Genomic DNA, 23,063 nt, shown 5'->3' on the forward strand with positions numbered 1-23,063 from the left:
CTATATTTTTGTACACGGCTTTCACAATCTGTCTGACAGAGATAACTACCGCTCATAAATTGTCACTCCAGAGAACTAAGATGTTGCGCCTCTCTCCGGCACATCCCATCTTTTAAATCATAAGACAGCTACGCAAACTTATTTGCTTGACGGGACGAGTATTTTGTTACATATTTATTTTATAAATTCCTTATCACGCATCACAATAAATGTTTGGCACAAAAAGCGGATATATTCGACGGCATAAGTTATAACTCAATGTCTTTTATTCTCAGAACATGAAATTAATAAAAATGTACAAGTACTTAATAGAAAAAAAAGGAAAACAAAATTATTGTTAAAAAAATATTGATTGACTTTTTGAAATACACCGTCGTAATTTAACTTGTCCATATTTATTTATTTAAACTTTAATGCACATTAAAATTCTAGGTACATTTAGCGGACTTAACACTGGACGGTGTTCTCTACCAGTCAACCATTGAGCAAACCTAGAAATACGTAAACTATATCGTTATATTTTTTAATACGAAGGACAAGAATTATTCCAAATATTTAGGCAATTTGGAACTAATATGTCATTTCACCATTTATTTCATAGATGTAAGTAAAATAGATTTTAAGCTAGAAACATATCACGTCTAATCTATCTATCTTAGATTTTATGATAGATATTATCTATGCTTTCTAGAATCTAGTGAAGGTCTAGAAAAATGCACCTATGCAAGACTCAACTTTTTTTTTACATTTTTTAAATATAAATAATCTTTAATGCTCAATTTTATTAATGTAATAAACAATTTGCAGTCACGTGATTATTATTGTTAAAATATGATATTACTTTTAAACATTATTATTATATAGAAACCGTAATATGTTTTCGAAATTAGAAGAAAATATGATAAATTTGCAATGGGAATAACGTTAATAATTAAAAGTGGAGTTGTAATTTTATAAACTATGAAAAAATCATCTGTATCTGTATTGATTTTCTTAAAAAATACGTTACATTACTTAATGCATTTTAATAGATTATGATAACCTGAATGCAATTTGAGACAAACTTAATACTGACGTAAGTACAAAACATATAAGAATAGGTGCTTGCATGCCTATCGACACGTACGTAGCGCTTACTAAGTAGAAACCTCATGCCTCTACGTTAACTGCGTTTTATAATCTTTGATAATAATTGCGAAGCGTCGGAGCGCGTTTCCGTACTTTACGCGGAGTTGAGTTAATGCTCTCTTACAGGGGCCTATTCATTTGGAATTTAACATCGTGTTTCAACTGAAAGTTATAACTCCCTTGCACGTAATAAATAACTGCATGATTTCACGCGTTCACTCTAATTTGATTCGATGAATATGTTCAGTGAATATACGGGAACGATTGTGGGATTAATTCGTGTAACTAAATACAGGCAACAGTAAGACAGTGAAATGTAAACAATAATGTAAATAAAAATATATTTGACAATCATTTTATATATTACTACTAGAGACAGATTTAAAAATAACATAAATAATAGTTTAAAACTACATAAAACGTGATTATACTTTTTTTTTTAAATTTCCCGTTGACTTTTTCTTTTAGTTAAAACCGAATTTAAAAATTTATTTTACTTTTTGTGATCAAAGTGATTTTGTTACAAAGATTAATTATTTTAATATTATTTTATAAAAAATATCAACTTAATTAGAATCAAAAAGAGACCAACGGGAAAAGAAATCCTTTCATTTAAAAACTGTCATCAATATCAGTATTTTTATATACAAAAATATATTTATATTATAGCATTAAATCTGTCTGTTGTAAAATGCGGTCAATAAATAATAAATAAACCTCCTCCATCTACAAAGTTATCTTTGAGTACCTATAAATTACCTGCAAAAGTTGCGAGGGTCTTAAATCTCTAATTGGACTTTCGAACAAAATGTAACAAGCCTCATACCTGCCCGGCCATTAAGCGGGGGTAAACATGGAGTCTACATAAAGCTTACCCTATTCCAACACTAAACCCATATCCTGCTAACACAATGCAAGCGCTTACCATAAAAATGGAATGTAACTACTTCCAAAGTACCTCTGTATTCAGATCACACTTTCACATCTCGACACTTTTCCAAAATCAAAGTACGAGTAAAGCTCAAAGCAAACACTCCTCAAAAATGCGATGTAAATAATAAAAAGGTACACCACCTGAGAGGTTTCCCCGCCTGTCATATTCGCCATTGTAACCAAGAGTTTTCCCCTCCTTGTGGTTTATTTCAGATTCAATATGCACTAGAGACGGGCGGGCAACCTGTGAAATATGGTGGGCTATTGACATTCAACAGCGCGCCTATTCCAAAAATAGATTTGAATAAATTCTATTGTTTTATGATCGACATTACATAATGGTGAGTAATGTTCTTTTCGACTAGTTCGGCAATGATTTCTCTTGTCGATAATAGAAAAGTTTTCACTTTTAACTCGACCCCAACTTTAATAATCCAGACTAAATTAACTCCGATTTGATAAAATTTCATTTAATAAATTTTACCTCAAAGTTTCAACCATGTTTAAACTATAATAGTAATTTTTAATATTGCTTATCTATTCAATACTTTCCATGGTAAAATTTCTCTTTTAAGCTATTTGAAATTGGTTAAAAGCATCTAAAGGAGATTCTCAATTCGCTTCTATTTTTTTTATATATATATAATTACCTGTAACTGTTACAGGTAAAGAAATATATTAAAACAAGCGCATTAGTATGTTTAATCGATTTAATCCACTTAATTGAGGAATTACAAAAATATAAAACGGAACATACGAGTAGGTATTATACAGTAATTGTTTCAAGCATATTTTACCGAAATTAAAACGCAGTCGCCAGCAGTCGTGAATGCTAGAAGTAGGGCAAGACCATTTTAAAATGCAACATCCAGGATTCTTCTCGAGCGTTCGTATTTCAAATATGAAAACACTATTGCTAAAATGCAACATTTTCAAAGTACTCTTGAAATATTGTAGATCCGTTTAATAACAGAGACTTCATTGTTTCTTTGATTCGTAAATAGAAAGTTTAATTTCAAATATTTTCTACAATGAATTCATGTAATTATTTACTTGGACTCTAGGTATTACTGCTTTAGTATACATATAAAGGCTATAATTATAAAATAAATTTCCCATAGTTAATAAAACATCATATTAATTACTACCTGCTGAAAAACTCCATTTGATGATTGTGGTCACTTTTTCAACTACAGTAAAAGATGATACAGGAACCATTAATAAAAATACATCAGTGCACAAGAAAGCAAACTTGAAATCAAACACTATATCGAGCCACCTGACTAGCGAGCCAGTCATGACCAAACTATGATCAGAATTGTGCTCAGTAGTCAGATGTTTTATCAAAATTTACAAATAAGAATATATAATTAATAATAAACTAGACCTATAGAGGTATATATAATAGATACAATCTAATAAACATTTAAAACATATTCATCACTGGGTCATGTTCATCTACGCCATAGAAAAACGGTATAATACTAAATTGGTAACTAACACATTACAATTTTTTTTTTTTGGATCTCATATGGATATATTTGCATTTTTTTGGATCATGGAAATCATAGAATAGCAAATAAGCTATTAGATAAACTTCGTGACATCAGCAACTTAGTGGACGTCATTTTTATTATTAATAATTAAATTATTAAAATGTGTTATGTGTTTCACAAGAAAAAACCGACTTCAATTAAGATAAAACCAAAAATTTTAAGTTAAAAGCTAAACTACTGAAACAACTTTATTAAAAATTCTATGGGACTAATCTGTAAGTATAGTCTTTCAGATAAAAAATGAATTTTCCAAATCAGTTCCTAATTGACGGAGTTATGAGATAATAGACAGAAAAAAAAACAACTGAATTGAGAACCTCCTATTTTATGAAGTCGGTTGACAATTACTTTTTAAATATACGTGTTAGGTACGTACAGGTAGGTACGTAGTAAGGAACGAAAGTATTAAGAAACAATAAGACGAGTTCGATATCTAGAGCTATAATAATCTGGGGAGCAGAGAGCAAGTCGATGTAATCGGCTTTTCTATTCCTACGTACACTATCTAATTGCTACTATTCCCTATAGAAATGGTATAACTCATGTTTTGACTGGAAGCTTATATTTTCAATAGATAGAAAATGATAGGTACTGTCTATAATAAAATTAGATACACTATTCTGGTTGTATATATTTTTGTTAATTTATATCTACTACACTATAATGTTTATGTAAAAATCTAGTACAAGTGATATATAAATTATATACTTATAAACTACTATTACTAACAAACTTATTGGTTTACTGATATTTTTTATGTAATATATTACAAAAAACATATACCTATTTTTAACCTACTATAAGTTTTACTTTTTGAAAAGATAATCATATTTTTTTAATGAAATAATTTGTAATAAATATATAACATTTTCCATTATATATCCACATTTTTTATCTTTTTCATTATCTGAAATATAAAAAGATAACGAGAATAAATAATTATTTATATATTTTATAGTTAAATAATAATTCCGATAACGAAAAAAATAAATATTAACAACCTAAAGAATAAATTTTCTAAATAATGCGTATATCTCTTCTATTCGATGAATAATAGTTCATGTAAATACCTACATATATTATAAATATATGTGTATTACAAGATAAACAATGGTTTAAGCAAGTAAATAAGAAACAAAGCAATTATCCATAAGCAACAAATAAACCGTGCCAAAAACCAAGTAATAAACCGCAGACAAAGCCACAAGGCAGGAAGTTATCTTATAAAAAGTTAACAGTTCTCAGACAGTGTAGACTTGAGTCTAGAGGAAGTGAGCGCCGCAAACATTGTAATGGCGAAGTTGCTTTAATAAATTTGTAATAAACTAAAACGGTTGCCTGTGTTCTAAGAATTTCTTATATTAGATACTTACCTACAACTAGCTACAAAGACATAGATGTAGATGCATGATGTAAGTAGGTACAACAACGTATAAAAAACCCAGTATGTCATATGCCGAGCTATAATGTTGCTATTTCTCAAAGCCTAAATTAAATGAAAACAATTTTTTCAGGTCGAGAAAGACAGAGATATTAGAAATACAGAATAAATGTAATAACTAAAAAAGTAAACAGAAATTATTTTTCTTAACATCGCTGACAAAATAATTTGTTAATGACTGAACATATGATACGCAAATAGAAACCCAACCATTTTGTTTTGATATTTATTATATTTCCATATTATTGTTTCATAACGGAAATAAATAAAAAATAACATTAATGTACTTTTCTATTTTTGTCCTAAAGCCACGTTTACTGGCTGATCTCTCTCAGAACATTAATGTGACTTCTTTCTTGTGCTCTCAATCTTAAAAAGTCGTCTCTTCATATATTTAGACAAAAAATGAAAATAATATCAGAAGAGTCTGTAAATAGAGGATCTTAATCTATGTTTGAAGGAATTGTATTTTTAAGTTACTATAAAAATAAGGTTCTCAATTCTTTTTTTTTTTTTTTTCTTTTATATAGTTTCTTTTAATTAGCGAAGATATCGTATTGCATATACGATATCTTCGCTAATTCGAAATTAGTTTAAAAATTTTTTTTTTGCAGCCGGTAGGATCATTACAAGGTATAACACCAAGATGTGATTACTTATTATGTTACTTTCATGTTAATTTGATCACAATCAAAGTAACAATTCATTGCAAAGCAATATAATTTAACAAAGAAAACCTGTAGTAATAATTGGTGTTATAATCAAATTCTAACAACTACATACTTACCTCCAAAAATGTAAAAATATATTGACACGAGTATGGTATAAGAAATGAGATATAACAAACTGAAATCTGAAAATGGCAAACATGAAATAGAATATCTTTATTCAAGGCATGTGGATTGTATTATATCGATTATATTAGCGCACTATAAAGATTGAATATGAAATATTATTTTATGTAGGTTTTAGATGTGTACTGTGTACTAGTCTACATAATATGAAAGATTCTTTTTAAGTACGTTATACGTATTTTCACTTCTTTAGAGATAATTATTCAGTTTCATAAATTACTATCACTGAAATCTAGATTATCTATTCGATCACTACCGTTAGTTTATGCTCTTATTCCAGTACCAAATATGTCCTTAATTTAAGGAAGAAATTGTTTAGTGCTAAAACAATCTTTTTTATCACTTCACGTTAATCTCCTTACTATATTTCCCATTTTTATAACTAGTATAATTAAATATATTTTTTTTATATATTATTGTAGTATATTTGCGGATTTTTATACTTAAGTATTAATTTCTTTTTATACCACAAAGGTAACAAATAAGCATACAACCCGTTTGATGGAAATGGTCACTGTAGCCTATGGACACCTGCAACACTAGAGGTGTCACGTGTGCGTTGCCGGCTCTATAATTATTATTAAGTTATTAAATAAAAGATAAAGATATATTTATTTAACAAAGTATAAATATTGAAATATAGAAAGAAAACGGATTTAATTTGCATAAAATTTACAAGTACCTAGAGAAAGGCAAACTTTTATATTAACATTTATCTACATATGTGTTATAAACTAGAGCAGTAAGTATATCCCACAATAGCAGAACAATCGTAATTTGCATAGTAATAAGCTAGCGATTATCACCTCCATTGATGTAAACCATAGCAGCTTTAGATATGCACCACATGGGAGCTGTTCCACTGTGGACTCGATAGCGCCCTATAAATTGGGTTACTCTCTTACGGTTTTGCAATTCTAATGAGAATGTCTATAATAATCAAATATAATTTAAATTTTATCGTTATTAATATATTTCTAATATTTTTGTATAAATGTACAACAAAAAAATATCCATCCTACAATTTAAGAGGAAACTTAACCGCTTTAAATGAAATTTGATAGACTAATTATTTGTGTACCTAACTTGATTTAAAGATTTTCTGTAATTTTAATAAATAAATCTATATAGAAAACAGCAGTCGTCTATAGACATGAATATTACCATTTACATCACAAAATATACTGTGATATCCGTGGTTGTTATTTATGAACCATCAAATTCATAGTTACTTACTATTATTGTTACTATACAGTCATCAAAAACTGTTTTGACTCAGCATTTCTATAAATAATATATTTAATGGATGGACGCTGAAATTAACTTATCAAAGTTTCCGTGTTCGATACTTTACGTCAATCATCATTATCGCTACACTTTCAGTAGTATATAATAGTTTATGTAAATATAACCAGCAGTACTATAAAAAATATTTATAGCAGATATGAATTTATTGTAGCACTTGATTTTACTAACAGCTTTATCCACATAACCAGGATATATTTACTGACCGGAATAAAAATTAACCTATATCCTTCTTCATCCCATACAATACGTGTATACCAAATTTCATAGTGAGTGATTATATTAAGATATTAAAGGTAACAAACAAACTAAAAAACATTGTGATCTGTGACTAAATAAGAATGCTACGAGAAAAGTGGTTAAACTTTTTCACACAATTTTGCGTGATAAATTATGAGTGTTTCTTTTATAATTGCTATATTGATTTTGTTTTACAATTTTTGCATCATTTTATTGCGTAAACACTTATTTTATTTATTAAATAATTAAATATATGGTAAATACGTCAAGATACATTATGTGCGTAAGTATATAGAACATTGATAAAAAAACGAGTCAGCTAATTTGACAATGTTTTTGAGACTCGATGCTCTATCTATATAATCTAAGGTGTCTACTTATTAATGAACCAATTTTAATGGTTGTCATCATATCATCCTTTAACTGTACACTGCTGAACATAAGCCCCCATCCCCTGGGGGGGGGGGTTGCCAGTAGTTTCCATGCTTGGCAGACGGATTGGCAGACTTTTGAGATGTTTTAAGGGAGTCGCTGCTGCCCATCCCTCGCCCTCCCATAGTCAGTTCTTACTATACCCACGCACGGGAAAGAAAAGGAGGGACCTACTCTATGCCGGGACCACATATCCATTTAATGGTTATAGTCATTTTTAATATAAGAAGTGTGCAATTATACTAATTAATATATATTTGGATATTCCGTTCTGATTAAAATAAAATTGCTATTTTTCAGAAACACTTTCATTTAAAACTGTGTCGAAAATATCACCAAACCTAATGCCGTTTTCGTCAATTCTCCTTTTTCGTCATAAATTTCAAATGCAAATTTCCATGAAGCTTCAAGTGGAACGCACCAGCAGTAATCACCATAATGACAGCGATGATGAGTTCAATAACCGTTACGAGTTCTGAAGTGTAACGACACCGTACATCTGCGCCCTGCCGTACACTGCCATGTTTGTACCTACACGTACAAACGGCTGCGGAGGTCCTGAACATGTTATACAACAATTGAACTTTATTATAACGCACTAAGACTCATCAGTGGATTACATTCGTTGCTGACTGTACGTACGCGATTCATTACTGCAGTGCACTTAACTTCGTGTCAAGTAGAAATTTCCTTCAAGGATTTCAAGTTAAATTTTAAGAAAAGTGAAAATGTACCAAGTACTAGAATGAAATTCTAACATTATAAAAGTTTTAATAAAAGCAATATAGAATATTGATTTTAAATATATATCTATCAAAAAATATAATATGCAAAAACTACTGTAATGCCTTATCAAATTTTAGTAGTTTAGTTCTGAATATGTTTTTCTTGTACTCATACATTTCAGTATATGTATGTATATGTAACATATAATAAAACTAATACTGCGATAGCATATATCATGTAAAATCTGTCAGACAAATTTTAATAAATTTACCTGTAACAACATAAAGGATACATTTTTGGAATCAAAATTTTTATTCCCATATAAAATTGCAAAAAAAAGCAAACGAAACTGCGAGTACTGCCTATTATTAAAATATACATACCTGCAATTATTCAAATACCAAAAAGTATCTTGTCTGAAATTCAAATAATAATTTAATCATTTGAATCCGCATACATGACATTATTCAAATATATTCAAACGGAATGAATAAAGGAGAATTTATATCGAAATGTTGTCAGTAAACTCGTACGTTATCGAAACAATCTCATTTACAATATTCTACGTCAGATCTTTCACAAATCCTAAATACAATTATTCGATAGATAATTTAATCTTTTAATACTGTCAATGATTTCTAAGATAATTTTTTATAGGAAAATTACCTTGTCAGTTGATGACTAGGCAGGTAATTTTATATATATATAACACAGGGAACAAACAAGCATTTGGCTCACTTAATAGTAAGTAACTACCTCTGTTCATAAATACCCATAACACCGGAAGAATTACAGGTGTACTGCCAGCCTTTTAAAAAGAAATATATTCTTTTCTTGACGGTTACGATGTATCTACACCATAACTACAAAAACTCAGTAATGTTTCATTACTCTTCCGTTAGGCGCCCATATGTAATTGTAAAATCAACTTTTGTTGGAAAAGACAATAGTTGAGTTTCTTACCTGTCCTTCGCAGATGAAATTGCATTCCGGATGGGCGACAGAATTATAAAAAAAGACAATACAAAAATACTTGTAGTTAAGATTATTTGAATATAAAAATGTTCTTATTATTATGATATTGGCTTACTGTTTCCTTCTCTTGCACTAGTGTGTTATATTTTGGTCGCTTAGTTCTTCTCACTTTTATAAGATGTCCTAAGCGTATAACTCCTAAATTTCAAATGTAGCCATCCAACCTTTTCGAAACCTTTTTCGCGACACAATACACAGCACCTTAGCGGTTATTACCTCCGAAGAAACCTTTGTTAGCGCCAACTCGACACAGCCCTCCCCACTGAATTTAAATGGGGAAATTATTTTCAAGTATTTTTCGGAAGAGAAGTTTTATTGTATTGTTTGATTGCGTGTCACTCTGATAGATGAAGGAATGGCTTTCAAATGGCGTCTGCTTTGTCGCTCGAAGCCTGTACGTAATGTCGCTGCTTGGATGGATGAATTTATTAAAAAGTTTACGGTGACGTCCCGCCTCGTAAAGTTTAATAGTCGTCCTCAAGTTTTTGGCTGAGTGCTAAAGTTGCAAAAGTTAGACAGTAGGCTTCATACTGAGTTCCCTCTCGGTTCATTTACTAAACACTTTAATACTTGCTGCGTTATCTAACAGTTTTTATTTGCATGTTGCAATAAAGTGCACTGTAAAAAATAAATATTTATTATACAATTAAATGGTCAAGAGTAAGTTAAAGATATAATAGTCATATTTAGTAACATTTTTCACGTGAATAAAGTTAAAACTAGTTTTTACTTTAATGTAGAGAATGATTTGTCTGTGTAACAAATTTAATTCAGTTCCGTTAAACTGTTAACGCAAAATGGTTTTTATGAACATTCATAATTAATATTAGTAAAATAATATTAAATTTTAAATTTAATAAATTATAATATATACTTTTTATATATATTTAATTATTAAATTAAATTTTAAAATCGTTAAGACTAAACTATTTGCTCATATAATTTTCAGGCCAACAACAAATAACAAGAAACATACATTAAAACTAACTTTAAATAATTAGTAAAATATAGGATTCAATGTTAGTTTATTATTATATTTATTTCAAAATTAAGAAAATATTTACACTGCAAACCCAATTTATTAGTACTATAGGTACTTATGTATTTTAAAACATAGAATTCATTATTTGTGTTCTTAATTTTCTTAATACATATACGTCATATGATATTATTTAAAGTACTTTGTTCCACTGCCTTTACTTCTAAACAATAATCAAATACGTCCTTGCCTGTATAAATGCACCTTCTTAAAAAATATTGTTGAAAGGTGAAATTCACCGAATACAGAGAGAACTTGAACCAAACTGGCGAGCCCCGGAGATGTTCTGAAACGGAGCAAGACAAACACAATTTAGGTAACGAGTATTTACAAACTGCGGCCGGATATAAAAATTACAATTTGCTTTGTAAACGAGTTTGTTTTACTCTTCGCGTTGTTTCAACGCATTTTATTTTTTTAAGGAAGTCCTATTATATTTGCATTTTGTTCGGATACAAAATAGAATATTCATGATACTGTTTATTAATTAACAATAAAAATATAAGTCTGCAGTAACTTATAGTAGAAAACTATTCATTATCATTGTCACACAATTTATTATACAAACAAGCTTATGGCCCGCCTGATGGAAAGTGATAACTTAGTAAATATCGCCTATAGACATGATCACCACCATGAACAACACATAATAGACTGTGACGTCCCTGATACCCTTAACATTTATCAATCCTGAAGACTAATAGTATTTTACTTACGTAATTTAATTTATATAAAAGTGTATATTACGAATAGGTACCTACTAATTCTGTTTTGTAAATTAATCTGCTCGTTTATCTTTTATTATCTTAATTAAGTGTTTAAGTTGAATTTAAATACATTTTGAAATTAGCATTTTAAGTCCCTTCATCGATAGAAAGATAATATCACCCACAGGTGTTCCACTGTTTATAATTCGCATGGTTCCTATGAGTCCGACAGGAAAGGACGAGTATATTCAACTTGTTAGATTGAAACGTCTCTTTGAAAAAGCTCTTATAATGAATTAGCTGGACTTAGCTTCGTTGATGATCAATTTTGTGGATTCTAGGCATCTCTATTGGATAATTGAGATAAATAAACTTAATGAATACATAGTACACTCCCTCAGTTCATTAAATATACTTCTATTGATTTTCCCTGTTAGGTATATTTTCAGTTTTCAAAGTAAAATATCCTAATTAACATAAGAAATGTGGAAGTCAGTATGCTTGTTTGTTTATTTGTTACCTCTTGGCTTCACCAATTGTCATTTTGACATACACGTATAATTTCATTTGGGATGGAAAAGGATATAGACTACTTTTTAATCCAGTCACACGTACAAAATCGCGGGCAAAATCTGAACTATTATACTATGAAAAAAATAACAAAATATAAATACTTAAAAAATAAAATAATAATAAATAAAGAGATGAATTCTAATTAAAATGATGTTGAAATATATATAATAAATAAAAATATAAGTCAAGTTATATTACTGAATATCAACCTGTGTCTGGTTATAAAGGTTAATACTTAATTACTAATTGTTACTAATAAATAATGATTATATAAAACATTTTTTGTCGTAGTGAAGATCTTGTATATTTTTGTGAATGTATTAATTACAATATACTCATTGTTTTATAATTAATATAATATAATAAATAATGTGACAGCACTATATAAATCCAAAAATTTTAAGGACATCACACTTGAGAAACATAATTTTATATATTAATATCACATTCTAAAAGTATGTTCATAAAAATTATTACATAAAATATTACGCTATTAAATTTATGAATTTACTTTGAAGTTAGGTTTAAAGGAAACTATTAAGTTTATGGACTAACCGATGCAGAACGACGAATCACAAATTAGATGTACATACATTGTAAATAAAATTTTGTTAACGTATGACTTATACAGATTTGACAAATGATAAGTGTGTTAGGGTAAAGTTACGTACCTAATTATATATAACACATTTCTAATTCATTAGATACATTACACCCATACTGATAAATATTATAAGCAGTTCAAATGAAATAACATTAATAATAAAACATTTTTAGTAAAAGTTTACCATTCTCCCCTAATTAAAACTGGTATCAAACTAAACCATTTTAATTAGTTTAATACTTATGAAGAGAAAATTATAATTTCCTGTTTTTATGCCTTTTATACTAAATTGGTCACGTGATTAACTAGGTAATGTATAAAGTTCAGAAATTATTTTAAGATTTTGACTTATGTAGTTTCCAATCATCTTTTGTGTTCGCCTTGGTATAACCATTACAATAAAATATATATACTACTCATATTTACCAACCAACAATATTATTTTTAAAGTTATCAAAATGCCAATTGTTACCGACACAACGATATACCAAAGCGTGCATACCTCTGTATGCGTTGGTTGGCCTAATTTCGCCGGCAATTTGTTAGAATACCGAGTTAACCTGAAGCTGCGATCGCCACGGGACCAATTGTAACGTTCGTTACCCTACCCCGGGTCCTATCTGAATGGGGACGAATAAACGAATTTAAGCGAACAATTTTAACCCGTGCTTAACTTTCACGAGTGTATAAGGGAAGGTGAATTCTCGCCTGTCCCGTGAAACTCTAATGCAATATGTGAATTCATTTGTTTCCTTTAACAATATAATGCTATTAATGTACCTATACTAAAAATTATAAGAGTAACCCTTTTTTTAATTAACAGTATCCACATGAATGCATAAAGTAATAGCTAACACAGAATTTAATGCAATTAAATGTTTGTTTAATTAATTTTAGCTTTTTTTTATTAATTATGTCTTATAATAAATTTGTCTTATGAATACTCTTATTGAGTTTAAAACTACTTGGACTACCCCAAAGTTAAAACGCGAGTAAAGGTGACATAAATTATAATGTAGTATGACTCACGATAGTTATTATTTAACATCATCTTTTTATTGTTAAAAATTTCGTAAGTACACATTATATTTTTATATAGTAACTATTGATTTAACTTACATGTATTTTAGTCGAGAAAACTTGACTACTTTCGGGACTGTTTGGGACTCTTAGTCATGTGCAGCTATGTGCTCAAGTAACAAAATTATTACATTAAAATATTATTATTATATAAAACATATTTGTTTATCAAAAAATAAAAATCATATCAAGCAGGTTCGAAATTCTTCACTCAATAATTATTGGAATTATGATTATAATATTTTGATACTGGTAATATTTATTTTAATCATCTTTATTCTTTATATAAGAGAAACTTGTATTCAGCAGTTTTAAAATGATTATGACAGTTATTATTATTAATTATTTAATTTTCAGCCATTCATTAAATACAACTGAACAAAATGCAACAATAATTAATTACAACTTACTTGAAAGTAAGTACAGTTATTTATGTGTAACCTATAAAAAGACCTCAGGTGTACGGAAGGAAGTTTTCAATCAAATCAGCAAGCAAAGTAAGGAGAAAAGCGGAAAAGGAAATGCGTAGACTGGGTGTGACTGATTGACAACATTGTAACACGAAAAATGTGCCTACATTTCCGCTCCAACTTGAAAACTGGCAAACTTGGCTCATTTATTAATATCGTTTTTTTTCTCAAACATCCATTCATTTGCCTAATTTTTTAATTTTTTTTTCTGTATAATAAAGATTTTTATATCAACTTTATATATTTATGTACTTAGTAACAGATAGTTACATCTAGGCTTCTTGTAGGCAAGGAATAGTACTAGGAAGAAAGGATCATTAGCAATGGTGACAATTGGCATAGCTAGCAATATATTGTATCAGGTCGACCTTCACGCGGTCCCACCTGAAAATCATTTTAGTTAATTCTTGAGGAATCCATTACGATTATTTTATACGGTCTCATTAGCGGCCCACCGGCGTATAGCGAAAATATACAATCAATATACTATAGTTAATTAATTTACCAATTAATTTATCAAAAACTGTCACTACATATGCATATATATATATATATATATATATATATATATATATATATATATATATATATATATATATATATATATACATTTTAATTAGACATAGTGTCCTTAAGCACAAGATACATTATGTACGTGCTCCAATACAACCTAGTATCATGAAACTTAAGGGCGCCACTTGTCTCTGGCAAAGTTATCGAGTTTGGACGTGGCGACCGGCAACACCACAAGTTACGTCGCCAAGTTCCACCAAGTTACACCATGAAGTTTTGCCTTATATTACTAAAACTTTAAATTTATTTATTGATTCATATCGCGGATGTAATTTGAAGGTTTATCCTTACTTCTTTACTAATGTTACAAATGCGAATGTGAATTTAATTGTTTATTTGTTACTTCTTGTCGCCTTTATGGCCTAACCGATCACTATGTAAATTCTATATAAATATCAAAGAATATGAAATACCCTATCTTATAAACAAGGTTTGTAGCTGGCAGATATAAAAAAAACTCGGTGTCAGTTAAAATAAATGTTAAGCAAACTTTTTTGTGATGGGAAACAATAGTATCCTAAATTATTCTATTTACTATTACTATTACTATTACATACTATTCTCCGTAACGTTAATAATTGGCAAATGGTATCCTATAAAACATTAGAGATGTTTAAATATTTATTTATTTGTTTATCAATGATAAATTCTATTTTGTTTAACAAGTTCCGTATTATTAACACTAAACCACAGTATCAGAGAACCTTATATTATTTATTTTTTACACAATGGTAACAAACACACTATCTCTGTAAATTAAAATAACCTTACCTTATCTGGAATATATTTTTAATTTAAAGCTATAACTTCATAAGCTTGAATGACAATCACTGAAAGGTCTAAACTTTCTCATTTACTGTAAATATAATAATAAGGTATTAATATTAATCTTTAATCTTTACCGCCCACATTCCTATTGAAACATGTGCGGGCGTATTTGTGAATGTGAATGTGAAAGGGACTCCATTTTCCGCACTTAGCCTCTCATTTGGGCCATTGTGCGTATGAGTCGTGGCTAGTGCAGCCAACCTAGCTCCGTCCAGAAGCGCAGAAGCTTCCTGGGTTCTTCACAGGCCTCACGGAGCGACCTCACCGTTCCGAGGATTTCTAAACGTTGATGGGCCACAGCCTCACATTCCAGGATTACGTGAGCTGCCGTTTCTTCGGCGTTGAAACAGCCTCGACATAGAGGGCTGTCTGTGGCTCCTATTGTGTATAGATGTTTGTTTAATGGACAATGACCCGTTATTGTCCCTATCATTGTTTTGAGGTTTTTTCTGTCTAGATGTAATAAACGTTTTGATAGTCGTTGATTCAACATAGGTACGGCCAATTTTGATTGTCTGCAATCAGTAGCCTGTATCCATCTTTGGTTTTGTATGTCAGAGGATCTTTGACGAATCCACATTCGAAATTGTGAGAATGGAAGAGGAAGGAGTGGATACGGGCCTACCACCCTCGTTCCTGAGCCTTTCCTAGCTAGTTCGTCTGCGGCATCGTTACCATAAGATCCACTGTGCCCTCTTATCCATTGGAGGATAATACGGTTATTGGAAGATATCCTATCCAGTGAATGGTGGCATTCAATTATTAGTTTGTTGTTTGTCTTGTTGTTTCTTAATGTTTTTAGTACTGCTGCGCTGTCGGATAAGAATCTAATACTATAACCATTTATTCCTAGCTTATGTACAACTGCAGCAGCCTCGGTTATTGCAACACATTCGCATTGGAAAATTGAGCTGTGGTCGCCAAGCGGTATGTGCATGTTTATATTAAGGTCTAAGGAAAAGACTCCAGCTCCTGAACCGTTCTCAGTTTTGGAGCCATCGGTGTATATGCGTAATTCATGTACGAGTACACCGGATTGGTCCTTTTCCTCTTCTTTTATTTGTACTTGGTATTTTTTGTTAAATATATAATGATTATGAGTTCTGTCACACGGAGCCGCAATCAAAGGTTGATATTCGATTGCCTGGTTCAGAATAGCAGTGTGGGGACTGTAGTGATTTTTACCCCATAGATCCAGATGCATTAGTCGGATAGCGGCTAAGGCCGCTTCCTGCTGTATGTGCAGGTCTAGGGGTGTTATGTTAAGGGCCAACTCTATTGCTGTTGTAGGAGCTGTTTTCATGCAGCCGCTGACAGAGGAGCAAACCAGTCTCTGAAAGCTTTTTAGTTTGGCGGCAGTGGTCGATAGTTTTGTCCTCGGCCACCAAACTAGTGCACCATAGACCAACATTGGCCTGATTACAGCCCTGTACAGCCATAGAGTTATTTTTGGCGAAAGGCCCCATTTATTTCCTAGCATCTTTTTGCACTGGTAGAATGCAATTGTGCTTTTGTTAAGTTTATAGTCAAGATGTTTATTCCAAAGCAATTTACTGTCTAGTATTATGCCAAGATACTTGACTTCTTCCTTAAGTTTCAGTTCTGTATTGAAGAGTTTTGGTAGCCTGTAAGGACATGTAACTCTTCTATTTGTGAACATGATTAATTCTGTTTTTGTAGGATTAACAGAGAGTTCATGCTGTACGCACCATCTCTCAATTATGTCAAAAGCTACTCTCATGCGATCACACAGAGTACTTTCGAAGCTTCCTGTTAAAAGTACAGCTATGTCATCCGCATAACCCACCGTGTAGAGGCTGTTATCGTTGAGCTCTATTATGAGTTCATTTACGACTATATTCCACAATAGTGGTGACAGTACGCCGCCTTGTGGACAGCCCCTACCGACGATTCCTCGTGTGGTAGTATTTACAGTAAATTGTATAGCTCGTTGTTTAAGCATGTTATGTATCCATTCTCTAAGTGTTATTTCTACTCCATGTGTAGCTAGTGCCCGACTTATACTGGCAAAGTTTGTCTTGTCGAATGCCCCTTCGATGTCTATAAATGCACCTAAGGTTGGCTGCTTCGATTGCAATGCGTTGCCTATTCGAGATACTACGTTATGAAGTGCCGTTTCTGTTGACTTGCCTTCACTGTAAGCATGTTGGTTAGGGTGTAAAGGTTTACACAAGGAGACTTGGCATCTAATCTCTTTGTCACATAGTCTCTCCAAAGTTTTCAAAAAGAACGAGGTGAGACTGATCGGTCGAAAGGATTTGGCCACAGTGTAATCTCCTCTACCTGGTTTAGGAATAAATATAATTTTTACCTCACGCCATTTCAAAGGTATGTAGCGGTGAGCTATACACGCTCGGAACAGCTGTACTAACTGTACTAACTAAGCTGTGCGGGCGTATTTGCTTCTAATAATAAATAATCCTCCCCTTATAATATCAATGTCTAAAAGCCAACTATTTACTTTCATATGGTTCCATAAGTTTTTCCTACAATCCGCAAACTCTATAAATAATTAAAATCGAGCGCAAAGAAGCCTCGCTCAGTCACACTCGACTGTCGTCAGTTCGTGACTACGAATAATTTATTTATAGGGATTCCCTCGTCCATCATACACTTTGACTCGATGATTATGGTCCAACTTGAGGACGAAGCATATGAAAAGTTATAATAATGAGGGGAATGCAAATCTGTTGCGTATTTTCGCAGAGGATTCATTATTCCGTGCGTATTTCTACTAAGCGTGGAATTTATATTTGAGATGAAAAAAATATTAAAGATTCCATTTTTAATTCGTCTCTGTCTCATTTTGTATAAAATAAAAAAGCAAATATTTCTCGTGTAAAACAAATTATAAACTAATAATATTATCTAGAAAATTTAGTACAAGAAAAATTATATGTGTATAGTATCTTCCAGTCATTTTGAGTCAATGTTTTCAAATTATTCTGCTGTTTTAATGACAGTGTATTATTATAATATATTCGATATTTTTATGAATTAAATTTTATTTTGTCAAAAACCATATCAATGGTTAGTTGATTAGAATTATTTTGTGTACTTCTGCTACCATTAGTACATGTGCTACTGCCAATATTTGAGGTTTGACTACCTACTATTATTAGTAGTTCTACGACCTTCCTTATTAGTCATCAATCTCCGACCGTTATTCAGTCTACGCACATATTGCGACACATGTTTCATCTCTAAAGGAGACAATATTGTATTTTAATTTAATAACTACCGGTTTAACTTACGTGTAATATGATCGAAAAGCTCGACTAGTTTCAGAATCAATTCGAGATCCTTAGTCATGAGTGACTGTGACGCGAGCACGAGCATGACTAGACAATATTAGCCTGATTATGCTGAAGATAGCATTGTAACGGTAGCAAAATTAAACAAAATAATTCCAATCACCGAACAATATTTTTAAAATAACACAATTTACATGATAAGGTTTTGCTGGAAGAAATCTCTTATTAGAGATAAGCTCGCCTTTGTACATTATGTTTATAATGAATTATGATCAACATTTTGTTTTGTGTACAATAAAGAATAAAGAATATTAATAAAAAAATACTTACTATAGGTATTATAATTATCTCTTTAATTAAATCAAACGAGTAATCAGATAATTCCATTCAACCGCTTATTGCTTACAATTGCATAATTTGTTACCCAAAGAAAACGGAGAACAATGGTTATATTAAAACGCAAATGATGGAGTAAGTATTTACAAAATAAATTGCTACACCCTATCGCTGTAAGATATGCCCTGTAAGGGGTCTTTGTGTAGACACAATAGACTCTTCGAGAGATTCTGTGGAAGGCTTTACTAGTTAACATTTTCCCAAAATAATATCAGAAGGTATTTCAGTTCGACTATATATTCGTCTATATTGTATCACACTCGTATCTTCCTATTTTAAAATGATTTTTATTTCCCTTTTTTTATCATAGGACTCTACTCTGTTGTATACCCATATAAGGATTGCCTGTAAGAGATCACTCTTAGTGATAAGGCTGTTCATTGTTTTCTCAATGTAATCTTTTCTTGTAATTGTTTGTATTTATAATAACTTTAGAAAGGTAATCTTTTGAAGGATTATAAAGTAATAAATAACTTATTATAAAGTAGGTATATGCCACTGCTTCGCATTGCTTTTTAACAAATGACAAGAAAGACTATAGACTATAAATACTAAAGTCACGGATATAATTTGATTTGAAAACTAAATAATTCAATTTTTCTATAGAAATTACTTTTAAGATAGTTGTGATTCACTAATTTTTTCTTCATTTGTCTATAGTATTTAATTAGTATTAAAATTATATTAAAAACGGATTAAAGTAATTGTAATAAAATTATGCATATTGTATAAATAAATAATATTAATTCTCCACCTACGTCTTTATCGACATCAGCTATTTTAAGTCTCTAGAAACGATATGCACACGTAAGTTATAAAAATGGAAGAAACAGAAATTCTTATTTTTAAAACTTATGTTCATTTTTTAACGATGTCTATATATTTGTATAACGGAAATTTTATGAACTTACTATATTTGTTGTTAATGACAATTTTTTTAACTGCATCCGAACGTCTTCTTTAGAGAGTATGTGGCACTTTGCATCATAGTGCGAGACTCGATACTGTGACGGAAAGCATCGTTTTTGTTTCGTTATCCGGATGGATTCTAAACAATTATCGAAAACAGCAAACGTAGTAAATTCATAAAATTAGCGTTATACATATATAATATACAAACAACAGAAAATCTGTATTGTTATAATAAAATCTTTGGCACCCGATTCTCTTTGCCTCGTATGAAATTTTATGTTAATAGGTTTTATAACAGTAATAACAGCTCAATTCCTAAGAGGTCCGAAATTCGACTCCTAAAGTTCTAGATTTTTCAAATTTTTTTTTTGTTCATTTATTCTTTAATAACCACATTACAAAAAAATGTCTGGTACAAAAGGCGGACTTAATACTATATAGCATTCTCTCCTAGTCAACCTTTGGAAAAACAAATTTTATTATGCGGTAAAAAAAATTTAAAATTGTTTGCAAATAAATATTTACACGTACGTATACTTACTTACAAATTACAACACACACAATAGAGAACTACTTCACATTATGATTATATAAATATACATACATGAATACATTAAACAAATATTACATAAATATACAAATATGTGTTATAAAAATATACATACAAATATAAATATATATACATACTTATAGATTATATACAATAACACAAATAACGATAGAGATCAAAAGTGATGATGATGAAGATAATGAACTGCTTTCATAGCTTTTTCAAAAGATATTCAAATTTAGATCATGTAAAAGTGATTATCCCTTACTTCTAGCATCGGAGGGCACGTAAAAACCGTCATCAACCACGTTTCATCATTCGCGTTTCAAGCTTACGTGTATCACGAAGACAACCTACAACCCTAGACATTAGAAGGTAATAACCTTCACACCTTATATATATATATATATATAAAAGATGATGAAACCGATATGAAAACTGACTGTCAAAACCTTTAGAATCTTCAAATCTTGCAGATAGATTATTTATATCATATAAGCGAAAAATAAGAAAGGAATTTTGAAAATTTAACACTTGAAAGTTTGTATGTAATTTCGTCAGATTATAAGTTAGACATGTAATTTTTTATAGAACAAGAAATCGAATACTATATGCTAAATAAAGCCGCGAGCAAAAGCTAGTCATAATATATTAGTAATAAGGTACCTTAAAAACGAATTGTGAAACCCAACAATGAACTCAGTCATAACATAAAAAAAAGTTGACACGCTAAATTTACGAAAAAATATACGAAATTGCCAGAAAGGGTCCACTAATATGAATGATCATCAGGGTCGAACCCATCCAATACGTCTGACCTAATAATGAAATATGGCGTCCCGAGCTGACGGCTGTCGAACGGACGATCCAGATCCGACCAAATGCTTGAATCACTACATTACGTTGCTGACTGGCTCCTAATCCATTCTAATCAAGAATATGATTTTGAATAGATAGCGCAACTTCATACAATTTTCGTATCAATTTTTGACATAATATAGGTTTGCCCTAAAATAGGTCCTATTTGACTCCATCTGAATATCGATTAGACATCAATTAAAAAATTAACATTTAAATTTGATAAAAAAAAAACTTTAAAGAACAGCGGTATTTTCTAATGTGCAAATTTAATGAGGGATTTACAACCAATATAATAAAATACATATATATACACACATCCCAGCATAGAATGTATCACCCCTTCCTTTCCAGTGAAGCCCGTAAGAGGGGCCTAAGAAACTTAATGGTCGAAGGATGGGTGGCAGCATCTCTCTTAAAACATTATCAAAGCCTAACTGCGGTAGCCAATCCGCCTGCCACTCGTGGCAAAACCCCCCTTATGAGGGAGGCCTATTCAGCAGTGGACAGTTAACGACTGATTTAATAATAATAAATTAATTAATTAAATACAATAGCTTTGTAATATCAGGGTAAATATTAATTTAATTTTAATTAATTTCATATAACGAGGTATGTACATTATTTGTGTGTGCACAACATTTTTTACGATAAATGTTCTAATCGTGTTAAACGACTGAACAAATTTGAAAAAATCGATATTAATATTTGGTAAATGGACCATATCTCAGATTAATACATCGAATACTTCATATTCAAGAAAAGCCATAAGACATAACTAGTAAATACTTATTTGTATAATAAAGAACAAACAGGTTCAACTTTATAACTTTTTAGAACGAATGGACCAATTTGACATTTCTTTAAGTCAAATAAAATTATTAGGAGAGTAAAAACATGATGTTTATTAGGTTAACTACTTTGATATAGCTGAGAATATAGAAATAGATAAAAGCAATAAAGCAAGTAGCAACTGTAAATACAAAATAATAGCAACAAAACGTTAACCGTATACGATTTAGCCGGTAATAAATTTAGAAGGCTTGTTTTATAGACAGATCAAATTACCTCCTTCAGTGTTGGCGTACCCTCATAAACGTCAGACGCGACTGGACATGGGTCCGCATCGGATTTCACACTACCGTCATTCTATATTAGAACTACGTGAACGTGGCTACCTCTTAGGTATTTTAATCCTCTGTGTAAAATTCTAGCAAGTGGATCCGAAGTTATTATATTTCAACACGGGCTACTGAAGATTAACATGAGGTTAAAGTGAACTATAATATATAAAGGAGCAACGATGCGAAAATAACAAATTTGTAAAACTGGTGGACTGATTCAAAAAATTGTTTTACTAATACAAATTACGCAATCTCTAAATAATATACATAAACTTTATATCCAGCGAGACGAAATGACATTCACGCTCTCGCGCAGACGAAGCTATGAGAACAAACTATTATATTTATCTGACGTAATCACATATATTATACAAATAAAATATATGTACTCATTACCTGGTAATTAAAAAGCAACAGCGATGAA

Source organism: Galleria mellonella, unplaced genomic scaffold (genome assembly GCF_026898425.1).
Source record: "Galleria mellonella isolate WM207_F2 unplaced genomic scaffold, CSIRO_AGI_GalMel_v1 utg300, whole genome shotgun sequence".
NCBI classification, from domain to species: Eukaryota; Metazoa; Arthropoda; class Insecta; order Lepidoptera; family Pyralidae; genus Galleria; species Galleria mellonella.